General features: G+C 39.3%; 1 long non-coding RNA gene across 1 annotated transcript in view; it reads right to left on the bottom strand.

Moving 5' to 3' along the window:
* Nucleotides 1-217: 217 nt before the first annotated feature.
* Nucleotides 218-24,787, bottom strand: part of LOC143677601 (uncharacterized) — a 35,146-nt gene continuing 10,576 nt past the window's right edge. Inside the window, exon 3 of the long non-coding RNA XR_013172713.1 lies at nt 218-327. This is a non-coding gene — a long non-coding RNA (uncharacterized LOC143677601). The remainder of the gene's footprint in view (nt 328-24,787) is intronic.

The following is a 24,787-nucleotide window of genomic DNA, read 5'->3' as shown; positions in this document are numbered from 1 at the left end:
GTAGTGATTTTGATTTTCTGGGATTGGTATAATTATATTAACCATAGCTTTAAGCTTTCCATGGTCTCTGAAGGAGTGAGTTGGAGAATCTTTTATTCTCAATTTAATTAAGTTAATAAATATAACTATGTGACAGAGAATGAAGACAATCACTATTTTCTATTAAAAAGCTATTATAGAAAATTTAGAGAGTGAAATGAGAACCAGGTAGGGGGAGTGGGAGAATTGTTTCTTTTTATTTTGCATTGATGAACAAGATAAAATCTGAAGACCAATTCTCAATATAGAGTGGCTAGATGTTTGCTTTCCATAAGAGAATCCAGTTACCTGAAAATTGAAAGATAGAATATGTAGTTACATTTCAGGTACGTATTTTTATGACCCATTTCTAGAAATTTCTGAAAACTTAGCTAAAGCATTAAATACTTTTATTTTTTTCATTTACATCTAGTGATTCCCCAAAGAGGCAAACTAAAAGCATTAAGAAACAGGTTTACATTACCACATCAAGTCAAATGCAAAAGATGTTTTGATTAGTTCTTTAGTCAACAAATATTTACTGAACATCTACTATATACCAGGCACTGTGCTTGAAACTGAAACAGATCAGTGAATAAGACACCCATGGTCCCTGACTAGTGGCAAGGAGGATCTAGTGAAGGCAGCAAAGATAAAAAAAAAACAAACAACTAACTATGCAAATTATGATTAAAAATAGAGTGCAAAAAGTACTATGAAAGAGATGTATTGACTGTAATGATAATGCATAATACAAGCATAGTAAGCTGGTATCAGAAAGACTTTGATTTTTTTTTCTTTTAATTCAGATATATAATCACATGCCATATAACCATCTATTGTGTACAGTCAATGGTTCACAGTATCATATAGCTGTGTATTCATCATTACAATCTATTTTTTTAATATTTTCATTGCTCAAAAATTTCTTTAAATAAAAGTAAAAAAGAACATTCAATATCCCATGCCCCCCCATTCCCCCCTATTGTTTATTTATTTTTTGTCTGTTTTTTTCTTACTCATCTGTCCATAGATTGGATAAAGGGAGTGTCAGCCACAAGATTTTCACAATCACACGGATACACCTTTAAAAGCTCTATACATAGTCAGCCACCTTCAAGAATCAAGGCTATCAGATTGCAGTTCAACAGTTTCAGGTATTTCCCTCTAGCTACTCTGATACACCAAACACTGAAAAGAGATATCTATATACTGCATAAGAATAACCTCTTAACTCTGAAATCTCTCAGCCATTGAAACTTAATTTTGCTTCATTTATTTTTCCCTCTTTTGAGTAAGAAGGCTTTCTCACTCCCATAATGCCAAGGTCAGGTTCATCCTGGGAGTCATGTCCCATACTGCCAGGGAGGCTGTGAGTTCACCTGCAGAGTTGGCTTAGAGAGAGAGGCCACATTTGAGCAACAAAAGAGGTTCTCTGGGGGTGACTCTTAGGCATGATCATAAGTAGGCTTGGCTTCTCCTATGTAGGAATAAGTTTCATAAGAGCAAGCCCCAAGATCAAGGGCCTGGCTCATCCAATTGGCAGTCCCCAATGATTGTGAGAATATCAGGTCTTCCCCAGGTGGGGAAGTTTTATATTTCCGTCTTTTTCCCCAGTCCCTCAAGGGAACTTTGTAAATACTTTTTAATCTTCTACCCAGATTACTCTGGGATATATTGGGGCATCCCACCAACCTGTCAAACCAGTAAGATCTTACTCCCTATTCACATTTCCAGGTATAAGAATCAAATTAAGTTTAGCTTTCACACAAGATGGCACAGGAAAAGGCTGCAGGATAGCTCATGCTGGTCTTGCAGGTAGGGAAAGGAAAGAGTCCCTGATTCTTTCAATACAAGCCTAGAATTGGTGCCAAATAGGTAGAAACAAGTTTAAATAAGTAACAGTGAGGGTCACTGAAATGTAAAGCGTAATCAAAAGCAGGAGCCTTTAGCGGGAAATTTGAATTAGACTACTCAGATAGGCTGTAACCTTTGGAATATCCAATCTGCAGAGAAACAGGGGAGGGACCTGTGTGCTAGGCTTAGAGTATAAGGTCACTGGCACTCTATTGCTTGGTGTACCAGCCATAATTTTTTTCAGTTGGGTGCCTGTTCTTGCAAGATTGTGAATAAATTATTTTCTTCTCTACAATAGGGTGAGCATTTATTCTCTTTCAGGTATGGCTTTCTTTCTGACAATCTGGGGGCTCATCCAGGATCTAAGTCTTTGGAAGAGGATGAAGGGAACGCACGCCCTACTGACTGAGTGGTCTCAAACTTTGGGGCCCACTTCCAACAGCCAGAAGGACCCAAGACCAGATCCTTGGATCTGCCGATTGCGAATGAGAAAAGAGGAAGGGAAAATCTGCCTCACAGTGACCAGGCAACTCTGTGCATGGACCAAGGTAAGAAAAAGACTATTAAGTATTGCCTTGGTGGTCAGAAGAATTCTGATGAGCCTGGAGTTGAGTAAACAAGTGCGTAATCCCAATCACAGTTCCTTTCTCCTGTGAGGGCAAAGACTGGAGTTGAACAAAGCAAAATGGTGCTGAGACAAAGGAACCCAGGCAAGACTCTTATGAGCAGAGGTAGTTGGCTGGCCAGAGAAAAAGGGGAGGGGTACCTATAGAATCCCCTGTGGACATTTCCCTGGGAGAATGCTGGAACTTTGGACTGATAGTAATTGGACCAAGGGAATGGACAGAAAGAAAATAAGTAAATATTATTGTTACATTTGGACAAAGAAAAGCATTGTGCCGCCTGATGTATTCTGACCGAAATATGGGACAGATGAGGATTGTCTCTGTGTCGACCTCATACTCTATGTAGAAAGAAAGAAACCCTTCTCCAAAGAGGAGTATGACTATGCTATGTGTTAGCTAAAAGGAGGGGGGGATCACTCTTTATCCCATAAAACTTAAAACCTCAGACCCAGAGACTAAATCTTTAGAAACTAAAGCCTGAGATCCTTTGTTGAGCCTTCCCCTGCCCTATACTCCCCACCCCCGCCCCCAGGGCAGGGACTGTTAGATCCTGAAGGCCCAGTGGAACCAGCCCCTGTTTCCCTGGGGGAACTGGAGGGGCAATCAGGGCCAATGGCTCCACCTGTTACAACCCACCAACAATTAAGGAATGAGTTGGAACAGTGTAAGAAAGATAAAGAATTTTCCATTTCCAGTGGCTCCTGAGAAAAAAGGGTGAAAGAATATAGACCTGTTGAGTCCCTATACCCTTTGAGAGAAGTACCTACTGGGCCAGGGGAAATCAGTTATGTAAATGCCCACTGAGACGTACAGAAGTAAAGAACTTTAAGAAAGAGATGAAATCATTAATGGAAGATCCAATAGGGCTAGCCAAACAACTGGATCAATTTTTAGGTCCCAGTTTATATACCTGGTCTGAACTTATGTCTATCCTAAATATCTTCTTTATGGGGGAAGAAAGGGGAATGGTGAGGAGGGCAGCTATGAAAGATTGGGAGAGGTAGCACTCACCCAGACAAGGGGTAATGGCAGCAGAGCAAAAATTATCCAATGTAGTTCCCAATTAGGATAATAATGGTCAGGAAGATAGGGCACAAATGAGAGATCTCAGAGACTTCACTATACAGGGAATAAAATTGGCTGTACCCAAACCTCAGAGCTTAAATAAAGCCTTTGAGGTGGCTCAAGAAAATGACAGCTTAAATTATCCAGTAATATTTAGTCCTTAAAAGGGACTTGAAGAAGCTACCCAGAGTTACTGATATAATGGTAATTTTCTAGTTTCATCTCTTTGGTTCACTAGAACTATTTCAAAGTGGTATGTGACCACTTGATGCAGAGTGTGGGTTTCTCTATGATAAATCTGTTTGCCAAATACAGGAGTTGCAGACTTGCTACTTATAAAAGTGAAGCAAATGGGTGAATAAAATTATCTTGCTGTGGGAGCATTTTCCTGTAGTTCAGTCTTGATGAAAGTGTCAATGCAGGAATTGGACTCCTAGGAGGGTTATGGTGTCTCCTGAAAGGACCTGCCAATTAATTCTGGGTGATAATGTTGGCATTATTTGAGGTGGAAGGAAGGATGCCTGCTTTCTGATCTATTTGGTCAGATAGCTGAGTCAAGGAGAGGTTGGATGATTAAAAGCAACAAAAGGGATTCTTGGTTGACTTCATTTGGGAACTAAAAACCATAAATAATCTCTTGGACATTGAGTCACATATTTTATGCATCTTTTCCAGTAAAATCTCGTTGGGTATTATGTTTTTGAGGTATGCACTTAGACAAGACACCATCTGCTTACCTGGAAAGGTTGAGGGACTAGGTGAGGAAATACTCAGGGATGGACACTGATAGTCCTGTGGTCCAAGGATGTAAAGAGGTCTTGACCTGACATTCAGAAAAGGACCCAGAAAATAGATGAGTGGATGGATAACCCTAGGACAGTCATTGGAAGAGTCTCAGAAGGCATTTGTGAGAAGAGAAGGGGAAAAGCAGAAGCAACAAGCTAAAGTAATTTTGAGCACAATTGACCCACACAGTCAAGAAGAGATTAGAGGTAAAGCAGGCAGGAGACAGGCAGAGGTGAGATAGAGAAACAGTCTGGGCTAAAGGGGATAAAGGAGCAAGGAGGGCATAGGACTCAGTATAGAATTATCACTGTGGGAAACCTGATGTATTAGCTAGGGTTCTCTAGAGAAACAGAATCAGCAGGAGATATCTGTAAATATAAAATTCAGAAAGTGTCTCATGTAATCATCAGGATGTGGAGTCCAAGGTCTGTAGGACAGGCCACAAGCTGGCAGCTCTGTTGAAGGTCCTCAATGAACTCTCAAAAGAGGTTGGCTGGCTGAAGCAGGAAGATGAGTGACTGTCTCTTCTGAATCCTACTTAAAAGCGTTCTGGCAATTAGGTTAAGCATCACTCATTGCAGAAGACACTCCCCTTAGCTGATTACAAATGGAATTACAGAAAGTAAAATGGATTACAAAGTGGATGCAGCCAATGTGATCATGATTTAAGTCCATGAAATGTCCTCATAGCAACAGACAGGCCAGCACTTGCCCAACCAGAACTGGGCACCACCACTGGGCCAAGTTGACACATGAACCTGACCATGACGCCTGGTCATTTCAAAAGAGAGTGCCCAAGTTTAAAGAAAGAAGGTAGGGTGATACACCTGATGAATTTTGAGGATTAGGGAGGTCAGAGGCTCCTTGTCTTAAAAGCCCACCAAGAGCCTTTGGTAAATCTGAAGGTGGGCCCATATCAGGAAGAAATTGCATTTTTGGTAGACACTGGGGCAGCTCACTCTTCTGTGACCTACATCCCAAAGGGAATCAAATTCTCCGATAGCTCCCTCACAGTTTTGCACATAAAAGTTGAAGGACTTAAAATCCCTATTTTATAACCCTATTATAAGCCCCTGCTGTAGATTCCAGAAGCTGGGAGTAACTTGTTGAGAAGGGACCTGATAATACCCATGGGACTGGCTAATGGGCATGATCTGAGACTACCACATAGAAAGCCAACAAGAGTGTTGTGGGATCTGTATAAGGAGAACCACTGCCAGTCAAGACTGAGAGGGACTGAAAAGGGACAATGTGAAGGTAAAATAACTTCAGAGGCAAAACTATGGACGCTAACGTCAAAAGTCAACAAACCTCAGGCCAGGAGAACAGACACACCCAAGTACTTGGAGAGAGTGAGTTTGCCTCAAAGGCAGAGTGTGGGCCTTCCACCTCATTGCAGTGGAAAAGTGGTGCCGCCTCAGACCTTGGAGAAGGTGGAGCACATTCCTTGGGGATTGGGGAGAGCCTGGCTACCATTATATGGAGAGGTTGAGTGTGTGTCCCGGAGATGGCAGAGAACCCGAGTGCAGCCCCAATGCTTGGAGAGGGTGGAGCCAAGGAAAAGTTGGTCTCTCCAATGTCCCCCAAGGTTGCATTCATAGAGAGGTGGATCACTGCATAGAAGTGGGACTGCCACTTCTTAAAGCCCCAAAGAGAAGTGACTCTCAGTCTTTGAAATCTAATGGAGTTTGCCCTGCAGGTTTTCAAAACTGCTTGGGTCCAGCAACTTTGTGTTCCTTCCAATTTCTCCCTATGGAAATGGACTTATTTATTCTATGATGGTCCCTCCTTTGTATGTTGGCAGCAAATACTTATTCTGAGTTTTACAGGTCCTGAGCCAGAGGAGAATTTTGCCATAGGACATACCATGCTAGTAGCTGATTTTGCAAAGGACCTAAGTACTGACTTTGTCCTCTGCTCTATCACCCCTCAGGCACCTTGGCTTTATGGCCCAGACCCCACCTCTTGAATTTGCTATCCATCAACCCCAACCCAGCAATTAGATTCTCATCAAATCGTGGAAAGAGTCCAAACTCCAACTGGCACAGGAAGGACCCTATTAAGTTCTGTTGACCCTACCAAGTTCTGAGATGACTGTCTGGACAGCAGAGAAAGACTGGATTCACTATACTTGAGGGAAATGACCAGTACCTGAGCTGAACAGTAATACCCAGCCACGCAATCTGATTCCTGGGAAAGAACTCCAACTTCAGACACTTTAAAATCACATTAAAAGGACAATAACCGGCAGGGTAGAAGGGGTTTTTGGATTTGGGGTTTGGAGTCTGTATTTTAATCTAATCTGGTGAATAGTGACCCTGGTCAGAGAGTCTTACCAAAGAAGATAGATGAGGGATTTAGAGCTCAATTTAAAAAATGAAAATAATTATATTAGCTATCGTGTTCCAAATTCAGTTTGCAATGAGCTTCATCAGATTCGTGGTGAATATAAGCAAAGGTTTAGAGTCCCAAACTGTACAGTTTGATGCTTGCCAAGTAATAGACTGTGGAGACTTGACAAATCAATGGCAATTGAGTGAGGAAAACAAGTACTTATGTCCAGAACTGGTAGGGGGTGTTACAGTTGATCCTCTCCTTGCTCCTCCTAGTACGATATGTGATCAACTACCCAGTTTCAAGCATGGGCCATGAACCCAGTGGTGACAAACCATCAAGAAAGCAGACAAACATCCAGGGCGGAAGCAGAGATGCAGTAGTAGTTGGTAGAATATATGGGATGGGGGCAGATCTTACTGGAAAAGACCCTCTAAAAAGATTCAGGATACAAGTCCTCTCCCTGACACCAACAACGTTCTCTCCAATGAACTCTTCAATAGTGCCTTAGGATACACCCAGCTAGAGGTTAGTTCCCCAATACGGAACGATCCCAAAGCTGTCAGAAAGTTGTCAGAAAATTTGAGACAAACCATAGTAATAGAGACAGGGTACAGAGAAACAAATGCTTGGGTAGAATGGACTGAATATACAGTCAGAGTCTAGACAAAAGCCAATGTTATGCTGTGCAACAGGCTAACCCACAGCTCTTGTTGTGCCCTTTCCAATGGGTATGGAGAAACATGAAAAGGAGTTCAAATGCATGGTACTCCTTTTTCAGAATACTACTCCTGGTGAAAATTGTAGTACATTATCCTCTTTTTTCCCTCCAGGCCATACCAGCTTCCTGCCTCGGTCTTGGACACCACTCTGCCTGTCTCTCTAGATGGGGAGAAGGGCTTGAAACCATGGCCTTGTGTACCCAAGCATAGGATGTGACTGAGGATAGTACTAGAAATTTCTCCAGTTTAACCGTAACCCAAGCAGGCCTCTGGTGGTATTGTGGACAAGGCATCCTCCGACCCAGTACTAAGAAGTATAAGGGGACCTGAGCTCTGGTCTAATTGGCCATCCCATTCACTCTGATGTTCTAACCCAACAAAGAAAGAAGCTTACTTGGTTCCTTTGATGATCAAGTTTATTTAGACAGTATAGGGTGCCACAGGGAATCCTGGATGAGTTTAAGGCTAGAAATCAGGTAGCTGCAGGATTTGAGTCATCCTTATTCCAGTGGGCCACCATCAACAAAAATGTGGATTGGATTAATCAGCAAGGATTTATCAATTACACAAGGATGCAGTTAAGGGAATAACAAAACCGTTGGATGCTACTAGCTGAATGACGTGGGAGAATAGGATTGCCTTAGACATATGCTAGCCAAAAAGGGAAGCATTTGGTTATGGTCATGGGTAGTTGTTGTACATTTATCCCCAACAATACAATCCCAGACGGAACTGTCACCAAAGCTATACAAGGCCTAATGGTCTTATCTGAAGAATTTGTGGAAAATTCGGGCATTGATAACCCCTTCATGAGATGGTTAGAAAGCTGGTTTGGGAAATGGAAAGGGGTGTCACTGTCCACATTAACTTCCTTAATCATTATTGAGCTGCCTTAATCAAGCAAATGCCCATTCAGTGTAGGCAAAACAATTTGTTTTAGAGGACAATCCCTATGATGAAGAGTGTGCAAAGGTTCTTATCAAGTTTGAAGAAAGATTAAAATGTGAAAACTAAAAGAGTTCGAAAGAAAAAGGGAGGATTTTTAAGAATAAAATTAAGTTTAGCTTTCACACTAGTTGATGCTGGAAAGGGCTACAGCACAGCTCATACTGGACTTGCAGGCAGGGAAAGGAGAGAGCCTCTGATTCAAGACTAGAATTGGTGCCAAATAGGTAGAAACAAGTTTAAATAAGTCATGGCCAGGATCACTGAAATATAAAATGTAATCAAAAGTGGGAATGTTTGGTGGGGAATTTGAATTAGACTGTCTGGATAGGCTGTAACCTGTGGAGTATCCAATCAGCAGAGAAACAGGAGGGGCCTGCATTCTAGGCACAGGGTATAAAGCCTGTGGCACTCTATTGCTTGGCATGCCAGCCACCATTTTTGTTCAGTTGGGTGCCCATTCTTGCAAGATTGTGAATAAATTATTTTCTTCTCCACAATTGGGACAGCATTTATTCTCTTTCAGGTATGGCTTTCTTTCTAACACATGCAATTATGGGGTTAACATACAAGTTAAATTAGGTAGTATGCTGCCAAAAAATATAAAGTTTCCACCAAATGAACATTTCTTTCTTTGGTGTCACAAAAGTTGAAGTTTTAAAACACCACTCATATCATCCTTTACCTTTAGTCCGAGTTACCTTAGTCCTACCCAGATCAGCTCCATTCATATCTCTAATGGAAATCTGATCAGTTTTTCAGTGTTTCTAACAGCTGCTGTTGCTGTATGGAGTAATGCTCATTTTCCTACCTGCAGTATTCTAGCTCTGAGTCTCAGGTGTCACAAATGCCCGAAGTTATATGGACTGACCAGGTTATAAACAAAGAGCTCCAATCTCAGAATTTAGAAATATCAGTTACAACCCTGGATGGATGTGACTGCTGTAAGAGTTACAATCTAGGAATGTTTACATTAGGCCTTCACAGGAAACCTATGCTTTCAAATTCAATTCTTAGAGTTTGCACATTATAGTTAGTCCATGTTAGTGAGGCATTAAAATATTTGTACTTTCATTTCTGGCTTATTTCATTCAGCATGCAGTCCTCAAGATTCATTTGCTTAGTTGCTTGCCTTACCACTTCATTCCTTCTGGCAGTTGCTCAATAGTCCATTGTACGTGTACATCACACATAACCCTTCCATTCCTCAGTTGATGTACCCGTAGGCCATCGCAATCTATTGTAAATCACCAACACTGATGCCATAAACACCTGTGTACACATTTCCTTTCTGGTCCCAGCGCTCATTCCAAGTATATACCTAACTATGGGATTGCAGGATCATATGGCAACCCCACCCCTAGCTTCCTGTGAAGGTACCACACTGTCCTCTAGAAAAAATGCACCACTCTACTTCCCTACCAATAGTGATTAGGTACAGCTCTTTCTTCACATTTTTCCAGTACTTATATCTTTCGGTTCATTTATAAACAGTTTTATTCACACACCATATAATCCAACCTAAGCAAAAAATCAATGGTTCCCAGTAAATTCACATAGCATGCTTTCACCACCACAATCTATATGAGGACATTTCCATTTCTTCCACAAAAAATCCCATACCCTTCCCCAATATCCCCTGCTTATTGACATTAACTTTGGCATACTGCCTTTGTTACATTCAGTGGAAGCATATTAAAATGTTACTATTAATTATAGACCCTAGTATGCATTGATTGTATTACCCCTTATACCATCCCATATCCAAACACCTTGCAATGTTGACATTCATTTGTTCTTCCTTATGCAAAAGCATGCTTATATTTGTACATTTAACCACCATCATTCTTCACTCTAGGCATGGTAAGTTATACCTTCCCAGTCTTTATCCTCTGTGTTTCCTTCTGGTGTCATACATCCCCAGCCCTTCCTCCCTCAACCATGCTCACACTCAGCTTCATCCAGTATACTTACAATATTGTGCTACTAGCAGATAGTGTTGTGCTATCCCTTTCTGGATCTTTTAATTTGGTTCTTTTGAAAATTTGGTACTCCTTCAGCAGTTCCTACCTGCTGTATTCTAGCTCTGAGTCTCAGGTGTCACAAATGCCTGAAGTTATATGGACTGACCAGGTGTCATGGTTAGGGACAGGTGTCAACTTGGCCAAGTTGTGGTACCTGTTCATCTGATTGGGCAAGCGCTGGCCTGTCTGTTGCAATGAGGACATTTCATAGGATTAGGTCATGATCCCGTCAGCTACATCCACAGCTGATTCCATTTGTAATCAGCCAAAGGGGAGTGTCTTCTGCAATTAGTGATGCTAAATCCAATCATGGGAAGCCTTTTAAGGAGGACTCAGAGGAGACAGGTTGCATTCCTGCTTTGGCTGGTGAGCCTCTCCTGTGGAGTTCATCCAGGCCATCCATTGGAGTCGTCGGCTTCGCAGCCTGCCCTGTGGATTTCGGACTCTGCATTCCTACGGTCACGTGAGACACTTTCATAAATTTTATATTTGCAAGTGTTCCCTGTTGATTCTGTTTCTCTAGAAAACCCTAACTAATACATCTTGGTACCAGGAGTGGGGTGGTTCTTAAGGAACAGAATCTTAAAAATGGGTTTTTATGAATGGTTTTCTACTCTGACTGGGCTCAGAGACACTAAGGACTCTGATTCCCATAATCAGAATGACACTCCCAATCCATGGACTGAGTTGGCAAAGGAGATAGTCAAAATATCATCATTCGATTCTCCTAATGCTTCGCTTGTACGAAGCCAGACTCTGGGGGATAATGTTTTTGACACCTTTACAGAGTTTTGTAGAAATAAGAGTTATAGAGATGTTGGTTGGTTGTTGTTAGATACACTGTCTACATTAAAGGGTGAAAGGGATGGGCTTAAGGCTTCAAACAAGAAGCTTAAGTGCCGTCTGAAAGATGTAGAGGTTTCTATGAGTATCCTGAAGGAAAATTTTATTTCCTGTAGCCGTAGACTTGAGATCTCTGAAAATCAGACTCAGAATCTTATTGTTAGAGTAGCAACTTTACAACGTAAACTGAAATCTCAGTCTTGCATGGTGTCTGCCGTTAAAGTGAGGGCATTGATTGGAAAGGGGTGAGCATACCTATTTCTGTTGCTGCAGACACAAACCAATGGTACCTGAATCTCATCTATTGCTAATTACATCTGCAGTCATCTAGGAGGCGTGTCTGCTGCAATGAGTGACGTTTGACTTAATTGGCTGGTGCTTAAATGAGAGAACGCAATGTAGCACAGCCTAGCAGCTTGGCATTCCTCATCTCAGCACTTGCAGCTCAGCCCAGGCCCTTGGAAGGGGTAGGACTGCCACTTCCTATAGCTGAAGGATGAATGACTTTCAGACTTTGAAATCCCACAGTGCTTGCCCTGCAGGTTTTACATCTGTGTTTCTTCCAATTTCTCCCAATGGAAATGAAAATCTGTATCCTGTGAATATCCTCCTTTGCTTATTGGCACCGGACTTGTTTTGAGATTCACAGGTCTACAGCAAGAGAATTTTTTTTCATCTGTTTAAGGTGATGCTTGAAGTTGTCAAGTTGACAAGGGGTGGAGATATGTTAGTTAGATTCAGTTGTCAACTTGGCCAGGTGAGCATACCTATTTCTGTTGCTGCAGACACAAACCAATGGTACCTGAATCTCATCTATTGCTAATTACATCTGCAGTCGTCTAGGAGGCGTGTCTGCTGCAATGAGTGACGTTTGACTTAATTGGCTGGTGCTTAAATGAGAGAATGCAATGTAGCACAGCCTAGCAGCTTGGCATTCCTCATCTCAGCACTTGCAGCTCAGCCCGGGCCCTTGGAGATGGAGAAAGAAATCATCCCGGGGAAAGTTGTTGGAACCCAGGGGCCTGGAGAGAAGACCAGCAGAGACCATCCTGTGCCTTCCACGTAAGAAAGAACCTCAGTGGAAAGTTAGCTGCCTTTCCTCTGAAAAACCAACAAAATAAATCCCCTTTTATTAAAAGCCAATCCGTCTCTGGTGTGTTGCATTCCAGCAGCTAGCAAACTAGAACACCAGGTTATAAACAGAGTATAAACAAAATTTGTACTCAATCTCTACCCTCTTTCTATATCTTGATAACCTGTGTTCTCAACTTTAACTCTCAAAATTCACTCATTAATGTTAGTTCATATTGGTGAGGCCATACAGTATTTGTCCTTTTGTTTCTGGCTATTTCAATCAACATAACATCCTCAAGATTCACCCATGTTGTTACATGCTTCATGACTTTATTCTGTCTTACATTTGTGTAATATTCCATTGCATGTATATACCACAGCTTGTCTTGCCACTTGTATATTGATGGACATTTGGGTTGTTTCCATCTCTTAGCAATTGTAAATAATGTCACTATAAACTTCGGTGTTAAAATGTCCATTTGTGCCTTCACTTGTTCTGAATATAAACCTAGTAATTGCTAGATCATATAGCAATTCTATGCTAGGCTTCCTGAGGAACTGTGAAACTGCCTTCCAGAGCAGATGCACTATTCTACATTCCACCAATAATGAATAAGTGTGGCTTTTTCTCCACATCCTCTCCAGCACTTATACTTTTCTGATTTTTGATAATGGGTCTTCTAGGAGATGTGAATGATATCTCATTGTAGTTTGGTTTACATTTCCCTAATAGTGAAGTTGAACAACTTTTCATATATTTTTGAGCTATTTGCATTTCTTCTTTTGAAAAGTGTCTGTCCATGTCTTTTGCCCATTTTAAAATTGGGTTGTTTGTCTTTTTGTTTTTGAGTTGTAGAATCACTTTATATATTGTGGATATTAAACTCTTATCAGATATGTGGTTTCCAAATATTGTCTTTCATTGTATAAGCTGCCTTTTTACTTTCCTGACAAAGCTCTTTGATGCACAAAAGTGTTTACTTTTGAGGGGATCCCATTTATCTACTTATTTGCTCTCAGTTGAGCTGGCTTAACCACCTCATCAAAGATCAATTGTACATAGATGAGAGGGTCTATTTCTGAGCATTCAATTGGATTCTATTCATCAGTATACCTTTTTTTATGCCAGTACCATACTGTTTTGACCACTGTAGCTTTGTAATATGCTTTAAAGTCAGGTAGTGTGAGCTCTCCTTCTTCATTTCTCTTTCTTAAGATATTTTTAGCTATTCAGGTCACACTACATTTCCAGATAAATTTGGTTATTGGTTTTTCTATTTCCGAAAAGTCAGTTGGAATTTTGTTTGGTATTGCATTGAATCTATAATTCAATTTGGGTAGTATCAACATCTTAACTAAATTTAATCTTCCAATCTGTGAACACAGTATTTCCTTCTATTTATTTCAATCTTTGATTTCCTTTAGGAATTTCTTGTAGTTTTCTATGTGTAGGTCTTTTGTGACCTTGGTTAAATTTATTCCTAAATATTTGATGCTTTTGGTTGTTATTGTAAATGGATTTTTTTTTCTGATTTCCTTCTCAGAATGCTCATTACTAGTTTATATAGAAACACTGCTGATTTAGGGGTACTTTGCTGTACTCATTTTTTAGCTCTGATAGCTTTGCTGTAGGTTTTTTTGGGGGGGAATTTTCAACATTAGTATCATGTCATCTGTAAACAGTGAAATTCTTACATCTTCTTTTCCAATTTGGATGCTGTTTATTCCTTTTTCTTGTCTAATTATTCTAGAACTTCCAGCACAATATTGAATAACGATGGTGACAGTGGGTATCTTTGTCTTGTTTCTGATCTTAGAGAGAAAGCATTTTGTTTTTTCCCATTTTGTGTGATGTTAGCTATGGGTTTTCATATATTCCCTTTAACACATTGAGGAAGTGTCCTTCCATTCCTATCCTTTGACGTGTTTTCATCAAGAAAAGATGTTGAATTTTGTCAAATGCCTTTTCTTTGATTATGTGGTTTTTCCACTTTGATTTATTGATGTGATGTATTAAATTATTTGATTTTCTTATATTGACCAGCCTTGCATACCTAAAATAAATCCCATTTGGTCATGGTGTATAATTATTTTAATGTGCTGCTTGATTTAATTTCTTAGTATTTTGGTGAGGATTTTTACATCTATATTCATTAAAAAGATTAGACTGTAATTTTATTTCTTGTAGTATCTTTGGCGTTGGTATTAGTGTAATTTCAGCTTATATGAGCTAGGTAGCATTCCCTCTTCTTGAATTTTTTTGTAGTTTGAGCAGGATCAGTACTCATTCTTTCTTGAACGCTTGGTAGAATTCACATGTGAAGCTGCCTTGTCCTAGACTTTTCTTTTGGGGGAGCTTCTTGGTAACTGATTTAATATCTTTATTGTGATTGATTTGTTGAGGTTGTCTATTTCTTCTTGAGTCAATGTTGGTTATTCATGTTTTTCTAGGAAGTTGTCCAATTTGCCTCCTTTGTCTAGTTGATTAGCATGTTTGCTCACAGTATCCTGTCATTATCTCCTTTATTTCTGTGGGGTCAGCAGTTATGTCCCCTCTCCTGTTTCTGATTTTATTTATTTGCATTTTCTCTATTTTTCTGTCAGTCTAGCTAAGGGTCCATCAATTTTATTGATTTTCTCAAAGAACCTACTTCTGGTTTTGTTGATTCTCTCTATTGTTTTCTTGGTCTCCATTTCATTTATTTCTGCTTTGATTTTCATTATTTCTTTCCTTATGTTTGCTCTGGGGTTAGTTTTCTGTTCTTTCTCTAATTCTTTCATGTATACAGTTAATTCCTTGATTTATGCTCTTTCTTCTTTTTTAATATAGGCATTTCATGCTATACATTTCCTTCTCAGCACTACCTTTGCTGCATTCCCTAAGTTTTTATATACTGTGATTTCATTTTCATTTGCCTCAGGATATTTACTGATTTCTTTTGTAGTTTTTCCTTGACCCATTGGTTGTTTAAGAGTGTATTGTTTAGCCTTCACACATTTGTGAATATTCTGGTCCTCTGCCTGTTATTGATTTCCACCATCATTTCATTATGATCCAAGAAAGTCTTTTGTATAATTTCAATCTTTTAAAATTTATTGAGACTTGCTTTGGGACCCAACATGTGGTCTATCCTGGAGAATGATCCATAAGCACTTGAAAAAAATGTATATTCTGTTGTTGTGAGTGTAAGTTCTATAAATGTCTGTTAAGTCTAGTTCATTTATTGTATTACTCAAAATCCCCATTTCCTTATTGATCCTTGTCTAAATGTTCAATATGTTGATGAGAGTGGTGCACTGAAGTCTCCGACTATTATTGTAGAGGTGTCTACTTCTCCATTTAGTGCTGTCAGTGTGTGCCTCATATGTTTCAGGGCACTCTGGCTCACAGCATAAATATTTATGATTGTTATGGCTTCCTGGTGAATTGTTCCTTTTATGAATACATAGTGTCTTTTTTGTCCATTTCAATTATTTTAAATTTGAAGTCTAATTTGTTAGATATAAGTTTAGCTACCCCTATCTTTTCTGGTTTTTGTTTGCATGAAATATGAGTCTCCTGTAGACATCATATAGATGAGTCCTTTTTTTAAATCAATTCTGCCAGTCTGTGTCTTTTGATTGGGGAATTTAATGCATTAAATATTTAATGTTATAACTGTAAAGATGGTGCTTTCTTCTTTCAGTTTTTCTTTTGGATTTTATATGTATACTTTTCCCCCTCTTTTTACCTTTACTGATAGTACTCATTTCTACAGTCTTTCACTCCTGACTTTTCCTATCTGCCTGTAGCACTCCCTTTAGTATTTCTTGTAGAGCCAGTCTCTTGTTCACAAATTCTCTCAGTGACTGTTTGTCTGAAAGTAGTTTAAACTCTCCCACATATTTGAAAGACAGTTTTGCTGGATATAGAATCTTTGGTTGACAGTTTTTCTCTTTCAGAATCTTAAATATATGATACCACTACCTTCTCACCTCCATGGTTTCTGCAGAAAAATCTGTACATAGTCTTATCGAACTTCCTTTGTATGTGATGGATCACTTTTCTCTTTCTGCTTTCAGAATTTTCTCTTTGTCTTTGATATTTGATAATCTGATGAGTAAGTATTTGGAGTAGGTGCATGTGGGACTATTTTGCTTGGGTACACTGTGCTTCTTGAATCTGTAATTTTATGTCTTTTCTAAGAGATGGGAAATTTTCAGTGATTATTTCCTCCATTATTCTTTTTGCCCCCTTTCCCTTCTCTTCTCCTTCTGGGACATCCACGATACATATATTCATGCACTTCATATTGTCATTTATTTCCCTGAGATGCTGCTCATATTTTTCCATTTTTTTTTCTATCTGTTCTTTTGTGTGTAGGATTTCAGAAGTCATGTTCTCTAGCTCCCTAATCCTTTCTGCTGCCTCTTCAAATGTTCTGTTGAAGTCTCCATTGTGTTTTTCCTCTCTTCTGTTGTGCCTTTCATTCCATGAGTTCTGCTATTTATTTTTTTTCCTAAGCATTTGAGTTCTTCTTTATGGTTGTCCAATGTCTTCTTCATATCCTTCAACTTTTTTTTTTGCCATATGGTCCCTCAACTCATTGGTTTGATTTTTATTTGATTTAGCTTGTTTGGTTGAACCTTAATTAGTTGTTTCAACTCCTGTATCTTTTTTGGAGTGTCAGTTTGTTCCTTTGACTGGGCCATATCTTTGTTTTTCCTAGTATAACTTTTAATTGTGTGTGTGTACGTTTGTGTGTGCATGTGTGTGTCTTGGCAGCTGATTTGATTAGTTTGTTCTGGCAGTTATTTTCACAATTTTACCCAGGGTTTTTTTGTTGGTTGGTTTTGTTCTCTATATGTTCTTTTTTTTTTTGGGGGGGGGCATATTCAGTTCAACTTATTCTAGACCTTTAGCATAGCTTCTATTTAACTGTTCAGAATTTTTCAACTGTTGGTTTTTTGGTTCTTACCCTACCTATATGGAACAATTTTCTGAGGGTCTCTCTAGATATGACAGACTTACCATCATATTTTCTCAGACCAGGCAGACCCTGGTCTCAGAAGGATGTTGTAAGCAGTATCAAGTTACCCTGAGGATGAGACCCAGCAAGTTGTCAAATATTCCTGTGGAGCCTCTTGACTCTCCTTTTCCTATCCTGCCCCGCAAGTGGTGATGGTCAACCCACAGTTTCCCACTGGTGTAAAGTAGTGTGGAACCTTTCATTCTCAGACTGCCAAGGGTGTAGTTAAGACAGATGCTGAGGTGGAAGGCAAGCTTAAGCTACTTCTGAAGGAGGGCCTCCACTTGAACTAGGCTCCACCCCCCTTTGCTTGAGGAAGATGTGCCCATTAGAGAATGATTTCCTTCATTTGAGGTGTTACTTTGACTCTCAGAGCTATCTTAACTCTACCCTTGCTTGGGTGAGCCCTGACAATTGAAAATGCCTGAGACTTTCTCTAATGAGCTACTTAGAATACTTTAAAAAAAACAAAAAGTAGAGAAAATAAAATCCCTTTCAGAGTCAGTCCCTTGCCTCCAAGGTTCACCAGTCAAGAGCTGGAATTAGTTTCAGCTCTATAAAGTGGTGCAGTCCTTTAACAGTATTCTGAGCCCAGCCAATTTCAAAAGCCTCCTTTTTTTGCCTTTTCTTTTCATCAGCTCCATCTCCTCTCCGCTGGGAGAGACCTCAGGCAAAGAGGTCTTCCTGCTTTCTCTGGGTTTATCTGTGCTCAGAGGTTGTATTCAGCAGTCCAAATTTGTTCATCAAAACCTCAATTGGGGCTTGGTTGAATTACCTGCTTTTGCTTCTAGCAGAGTCTTCTTCTTTTTCCCACTGGGAAGTGCTCCAGCAGCCTGCCATGCCAGTGGAGGGGCATCATTCTCTATAGTTTGAAGGCTTCACTTACAGTTCTGTGCTGTGATCTTGGCCTTTTCATCTGTTCCAGACTGGTGTATGATATATGCCTGGTCACTTATGTCCCCCAAACTGTTATTTCAGACAGTTTCTGGCTATTTACTAGGTGCTCTGAAGGATTAGCTAAATTCCACACCTCCCTATGCTGCCATCTTGCTCCCTTGATATAATTTTTGATGGTGGTCATGCTGACTCCTGTTTGGGGAATGGAAATAGGTGGCAAGAAAAATGTGAAAATCCAGTTAGGAGGCCATTATAGTAATTCAGGTACTGTTGTAGGACTTTGGTGTACCAGCAATCCAAAACCAGGCAAAAATCGCTGAACTTGTGAACTTATATTGCAATGCAGTGATTGTACTTGAAGTACTAAGATTAATCACCAAAATTTCCATATTTTTTATTCCAATTTCCTGTCATTGCATTAAAAAAATCTCAAAACTTAGTGGCTTAAGATATAAATTTAATTTCTCATGGTTCTGTGCTTCAGCTGAGCTCAGTGTGTTATCTTTCTTAGAGTCTCTCATGTCATAATCTAGTTACATAGTAGGTGCTAGAAGTCATCTGATGTAGGCTGTCTGACAAAGATGTCCTATTTTACACACATACCTGACACCTCAACATGGGTCACTCTTTTCAACAGAGTAGCCTGGACTTCTTCAGGGCTCAGGGCTCCAAAGGACAGGAAATGAAAGCTATCAGTCCTCTTAAACTCAACTTGGTACTGGTATAACATCATTTCCACTGGATTCTACTGGTCAAAAAAATAGTCACAAGGTAGAAAAGGTTCAAGTTTGTGAAAGGATGGATTCCATATCTGGCTGGGGGGAGGAAGGGAGTATCATGTGCAAAAAGAAGGAAAGAAATTGATGGAGGTACTGTTAGTCAACCTCCAAGATGGCCTCAATAATCTTCATCTTCAATTATCATGCCCTTGCATAGTCCCCTCCCACACTGGCTAGGGCTGACCTGTTTTGTGTAACAAATAGACACTGGAAATGATGTCATGTAACTTCCAAAGCTAGGTCATAAGAGTTAATGTGGCTTCTATCTTTCTCTCTCTTGGGTCACTTTTTCTGGGGCGATCTAGCCACTACATCAAGTGGCCTCCTGGAGAGGCCCATGGTGAGAGGTATTGATGCCTCTTACCAACAGCCAGCACCCACTTGCCAGTCATGTGAGTAGACTACCTTGGAATTAGGTCATTCAGCCCCTGCCACAATTTTTATTGCACTCTCACAAGAGATTCCACATCTGAACCACCCATCTAAGTTGCTCTTGAATCCTGGCCTGCAGAAACTGTGATGTGGTAAGAATTTACTGTTGCTTGCAACTACTAAGTTTCAGTAGTTTTTTTTTTGTTGTTGTTGTTGCATTCATTATGCAACAAAAGGGAAATAACACAGAGGCTACCTATGAAGATAACACAAGGGCAGTTTCATAAATTCATGTAATATAATGTCTACATCATAGCTCAATAACATGAAAGAAAGTTGGTCATCAGAGTCACTGAATGGTCTTGCCATTGCATGGTTCCTTGGAATGGAGGTAAGGTAAACATACTGTGACATGAAGCATGATGGGGTGGAGGTGGAATTCCGGATACAGGAGAGTGGTCCTCATGTAAAGATAGAATAGTCAAGAGAATGTAGATGACCACCTTAGGACAGGTAAAACAGGAGTATTGATAAGTACTACCAGTAATTTTGAGGTCAGAAACCAAACGCTTGCTGAAGGTTATATCAAAGGCTTCCTGTTTGTGCACATGTTCTCTTTTTCCATCATGGAAAGAGATTAAATTGGTTTGATATGATTTGCTCTTTAAAGGAACTGTTGGTTGCTGCTAAATGACTTGTTTTCTACTCTGACTACCTATGGATTTCTGGTTGATTTGTTTTTGTATCTTCTCGGGACTTTTATTCTTTCTTTCTGTCAAAGGTAAGGCTAAGTTTTTCCTTTAAGTATTTTAAAGAACTACTGATTGAAAAGCAGAGAAAAGTGTTCATACAACAAAGTCTTAGAACTTCAGAAACAGTCATTCCACTAAAATCACTATCCTTACTTTTCTAGTTTATAACATTTCCCTGTATTTTTTAAGTTTTATAGAAGATGTTGAGGAGAATGAACTGCTAACCATACTTCCTGATACACCTTTGGTATTGAGCATCTATATATCATTATTTTTCCAATATAGAGTAAGATAAATTACAGAGTTGTAGTGGTTTTTAGTTGGGAAGTTTTAGAAGAGTGTTTCATGATCAAAATCAGTATTATGAGTAAGATATATGTATTAAGTTCATATGTATTACTTCTAAATGTGCTAAGTTTGAAAGAAAGATAGTGGTATGGCTTGAGTAAGAGTGGACAGGATTAGGAAGAGTATTCCAGAAGGAGAAATGACATATGAAGTATTTGGAAAGTGGAAGAGACAGAATGAGACACATGGCAAAATTCAGCAAGTAGATTTCTTTGATTGGAGTGAAGACTGTGCTGAACAACTCCACTTGCCTGTATTCTAGCACCTCAATTCCACTATTCTAACCACTCTCTTATGTCAAGTTCTCTCCCTACAACGGAAATACAAAAAATATCTTCGATGTTTTCCCAGGCTTCTTGGAATGAGGCAATAAACATCTTCTACCCTCTCTCAAAATATGCTGCTTGCATTCCCAAAATAAAACCTCTTGCATCGATGTTGGGAAATGGGCTTAGGAATAACTTGTTTGTATTTTACTCTTTACGATTATATGAGTGTTTGCTTTTTTTGAAGTATATTTTCTCTTTACAATGAACACATCCTTTTCAAGATCCAAAATCATAAATAAGATCTTATCAGGTTTCTCTTGAGACATGTGAGCTTAGTGTCATCACCATGATTGTTTTCTTACACAACTGAATGTCACTATGAATTCTGTGGTGTCGCCACTGTTGAACTGTGGGTAAATTTACACACTCTGTTCCTGAATACTTTTTCACACTGAGAGGGGGGTGGGGCAGTGGGGAAATGTAAATCAACTTTCAAAATGATACCGAAGGTCATCAATCAACATTCTTTGCCAAGTACTTTGAAAATCTGAGTAGATGTAGTAGCACTCAAAAAAAGAGATACCTTCTTTCTATTTTATTCACTGTTCTTAAAATACATGTTTTAGATTGACCTTCTTATAAAGCTCTGCTGAAATGACCTATATATAGATTGTTTATATACAATATGAAAGCTTTTATTATGTGTTTGTAGTGACATTGTTTACCTTTATTTCTCCTTTAGAAGCTCACCTTTTGTAAATAAAATATCAGTTAATATTTTTCTTCATTATACAGTTTCAGGCTGTTTGCTTTTCACTAACCGTTTATTACCATATAAATATTTTTATATGTTGTTATGAATGCATCCTCCTATTAGTTTCAAATTCCTTGGTGTCATAATCACACAAAAGCTGAAGTACTGATTATGCTTCAGATAATGTAGTTGTTAATGATCAACTTAATGTTAAAAGCCATTACTGCTCGTTGACATAATTCTGAGAACATTATACTGTAGAAGTGTACCTTTTGTGTGGAAACAGAATGACAAAATTGAAATGTTAAAAGTTGAGTGCCTGAATAATAGCCTGTGAAATCATTTAGACAAGACCATTGTTCCCTCTTTTGTTCAAGGGCTAGAGAGTGACAGGATGAGACAAAAAAGGAGAAACACCACAATGGCTCCACTTGCAGGTCTAAAGGGAGATGGAAAGTAAAGAGGAGCCCTATTTGTCTGTTTCTCTCTCTCTTCCTGGAGGGTCTTCACTTAACAACAGAGCACCCTCCTCTGGCCGCTTGCCAAAAGGGATGCCTGCTTCGTTTTTGATTGGCAAGAGTTGAGCCAGGCAGGGGGTTGCTGTAAATGTCATGTCAGAATTTCTCCAATAAAACCCTGCCTGAGAGTGACCTGAGCCAATCGCCCATGGCCTCCTCCAGGCTGTCAACTCAAGGGTTTCAGGCTGTGATGCCTGTGAAAGATGGAAAGAGACTTTAGAGACACAGTAAGTGTGCAGTCATCTTCCCAAACAACTTGTTAGCTTATTCGGTGCTTTGCAACTTGGTGTCCATTTTCTGTAGTCCCTTTGGTGGACTAGAGGATGGAGGTGAGAATCAATACAGTGTAGACAGAAAGATGGTGTGTGGATGTTGTGGGATGGGTGGGGGTGAGGGGCGAAGAGTGTGTGTGTGTGTGAGCGGTTCCCCATGTTTGTTCGATTGAGTTAATGGGACCTAAACTAGGAGTGCAGTACACTCTGAATCATCTAGTGTCACTCTTGTGTGGTCAAAGACCTAATTCCTTATCTTGACTGATCATTTAATAACGTCCACACTTTGTGATTCTTGGCAAAAGAAACACAAAAAATGGTGCTATATTCTCACTGCATGGTATCAAGGGTGCTTAATGTAGATTTGGGGATATGAATCTGGATCACTTGGCTAAGGTGGTATTTTTCCGGGTTTCTCCATTATAATGTTTCTATTTGCCCCTTTGCAACTAATAAATACCTTGGTGGAGATACTTTGAAACTTTGTAAATACCTTGCTTTTATTATTCTTTTTGTTTCCTCTTTTCTTACCATTTCAAGGGTCCAGATCAATATCATCCAAAAATTAGTTCTATAATTAAGTGGTGCCTTAAAAACAGTGTGATATATGAGATCGTCTCCATCAGATATTAGCCTGTTGTTATTTAGTAAGTTTATAAGAGATGGTGGTGAAAGATAAAGACAGAGCATTCTGTTTAATTAAATGAAACAATGTAGGCAGCAGGGATAGGCTGACAATGGGAACAAGAAGCTTCCCTACATTTATTCCTGGGATAAGGAATAACAGAAAAACACTTCAATGCAGAGTACAGAGAGGCCATTCTACAGCTGGGCAGGTATCCAACTCATGCAGATAAGCTGGTGGACTCATGTTCATCAAATTTGAACCCTTTAATTTTTCAGAAGTAGACTGTAAGTTTTCTCCCTTAGAATATTCTATTCTGCCCCAAGAATTCAATTCTTGTGCTTTCGGGAAGAGTTACATTAAAATCAGATCCATTTACTACTAATGAATTAGGATGCATTCGCACTAACTGCGTTCAATCCTAATTAGAAAAGGACGAACTGCTTTGAGAAAAAGTAGTTCTAAGTCTTTCTTATGTTATATGATTGTATTATTTTCAAAGTTAATATTTTTAATGACCTATTTCAGTTCTGTATCTTCTTTTATTTAATATTTTGGCTATCTGCTTCAGCTAGCTCCTCTGCCATATCATCAACCCTGCCAGTGGGGTGGACTTGCATAAGTTTTTGCCAAGTGTCACTCTCTCCCTTTTAGTCTCTAGTATTTTCTTTATTGCTTATAATCAACTTTATTTTTGAATGCATTTTCTTAGTTTTTATTAACTTATTTGTATCTTGTGGTTACTCCCAAATTATTTAAGGTACCCATTCAGGTTATTTGTTCACTTTATAAGAATCTTTAATGCATGCTAATACAAAATATAGGCTAGGCTAAGTTGGAAATGCAAAGATAAGGAAGTAAGATCATTGTTTTTAAGAATCAGAGAACTTTTTGAGGTAGCAACTTTTCTGAATCCAGGCCATCTTTTGAGTAAAATCTCATATTCTTTGGGGAATATGTAATGTGGCTTATAATACATAAAATATACCTCAATGGGTTAAAAAAAATGCCTTGCATTTTAGTGAAAAAGGCAAGTAGAAGGTTCAAGTGATCATTATTAACTAGACTTGCTAGAATTGAAGGTATGAATGACTGAGGAAGGCAGGGAGGGAGGAGACGGAAGGAGTGAAGCCGGAAGGAGGAAGCAAGGGGCAGGGGGGATGCTGTGATGGTGTTTGATGCAAGAGTCAGTGTCAAAGGGAATCGGAGAAAGTATTGAGTTTTGAGGGACATGAAGGAGGAGCAAATGAAATTTACTTACACTCTTTAAAGAAGTAGAAAGAAATAGCCTCCACTTATTTGTGTGCCTCTGAACATTGATTCACCCACCAATTGAGAGGCTGTGGAAAATCCAGTTGCAGTTGTGAGTTCTCAAAGAATGACATTGAGGAACTGATCCAGCCCTGCTAATGGATCAGGAGGCTGCGTTGGCAGCTGAAAGATCCCTTCCTAGTATAACTTCAGTGAAAAGCGGAATGCCTTTGCTTTGCCATTTGAAGTTTTTTTGTTTAAAAGAGCATATAGATTATTTATAGTCCACCAAATAAACCTGAGGGTCTTTTAATAAACTCATAGATTATGTTGCTTAAAGGAGTTTATTGAAATAATATCTGAATTCGCCCGTGACAATGACATTTCATGAGTTTATGGCTTTATTCTGTGTGCAATAGAATTTCCCACCTTACCTCGGGGTATCTGCGTATCGTTTCATCATTCAGAAGGAAGATGAAAGAGTGACTGCAGGTCACTATACCAACTTCTCTCATATTTTTTTTCCCCTTAAAACCAAGAACACAGACCAAAAACAGGTAACTGATAAACTGGGAAGTGCCGAACCAACTGATTTCCAGGGCAGGTGAATTTAAGCCCTTTGATGAACACCATTTGGGAAAAATGCA

This window comes from Tamandua tetradactyla, chromosome 3, assembly GCF_023851605.1.
Source record: "Tamandua tetradactyla isolate mTamTet1 chromosome 3, mTamTet1.pri, whole genome shotgun sequence".
Lineage (NCBI taxonomy): Eukaryota > Metazoa > Chordata > Mammalia > Pilosa > Myrmecophagidae > Tamandua > Tamandua tetradactyla.
The sequence above is the reverse complement of the archived record's forward strand: the minus strand, read 5'-3'. Positions and strand labels throughout refer to the sequence as shown.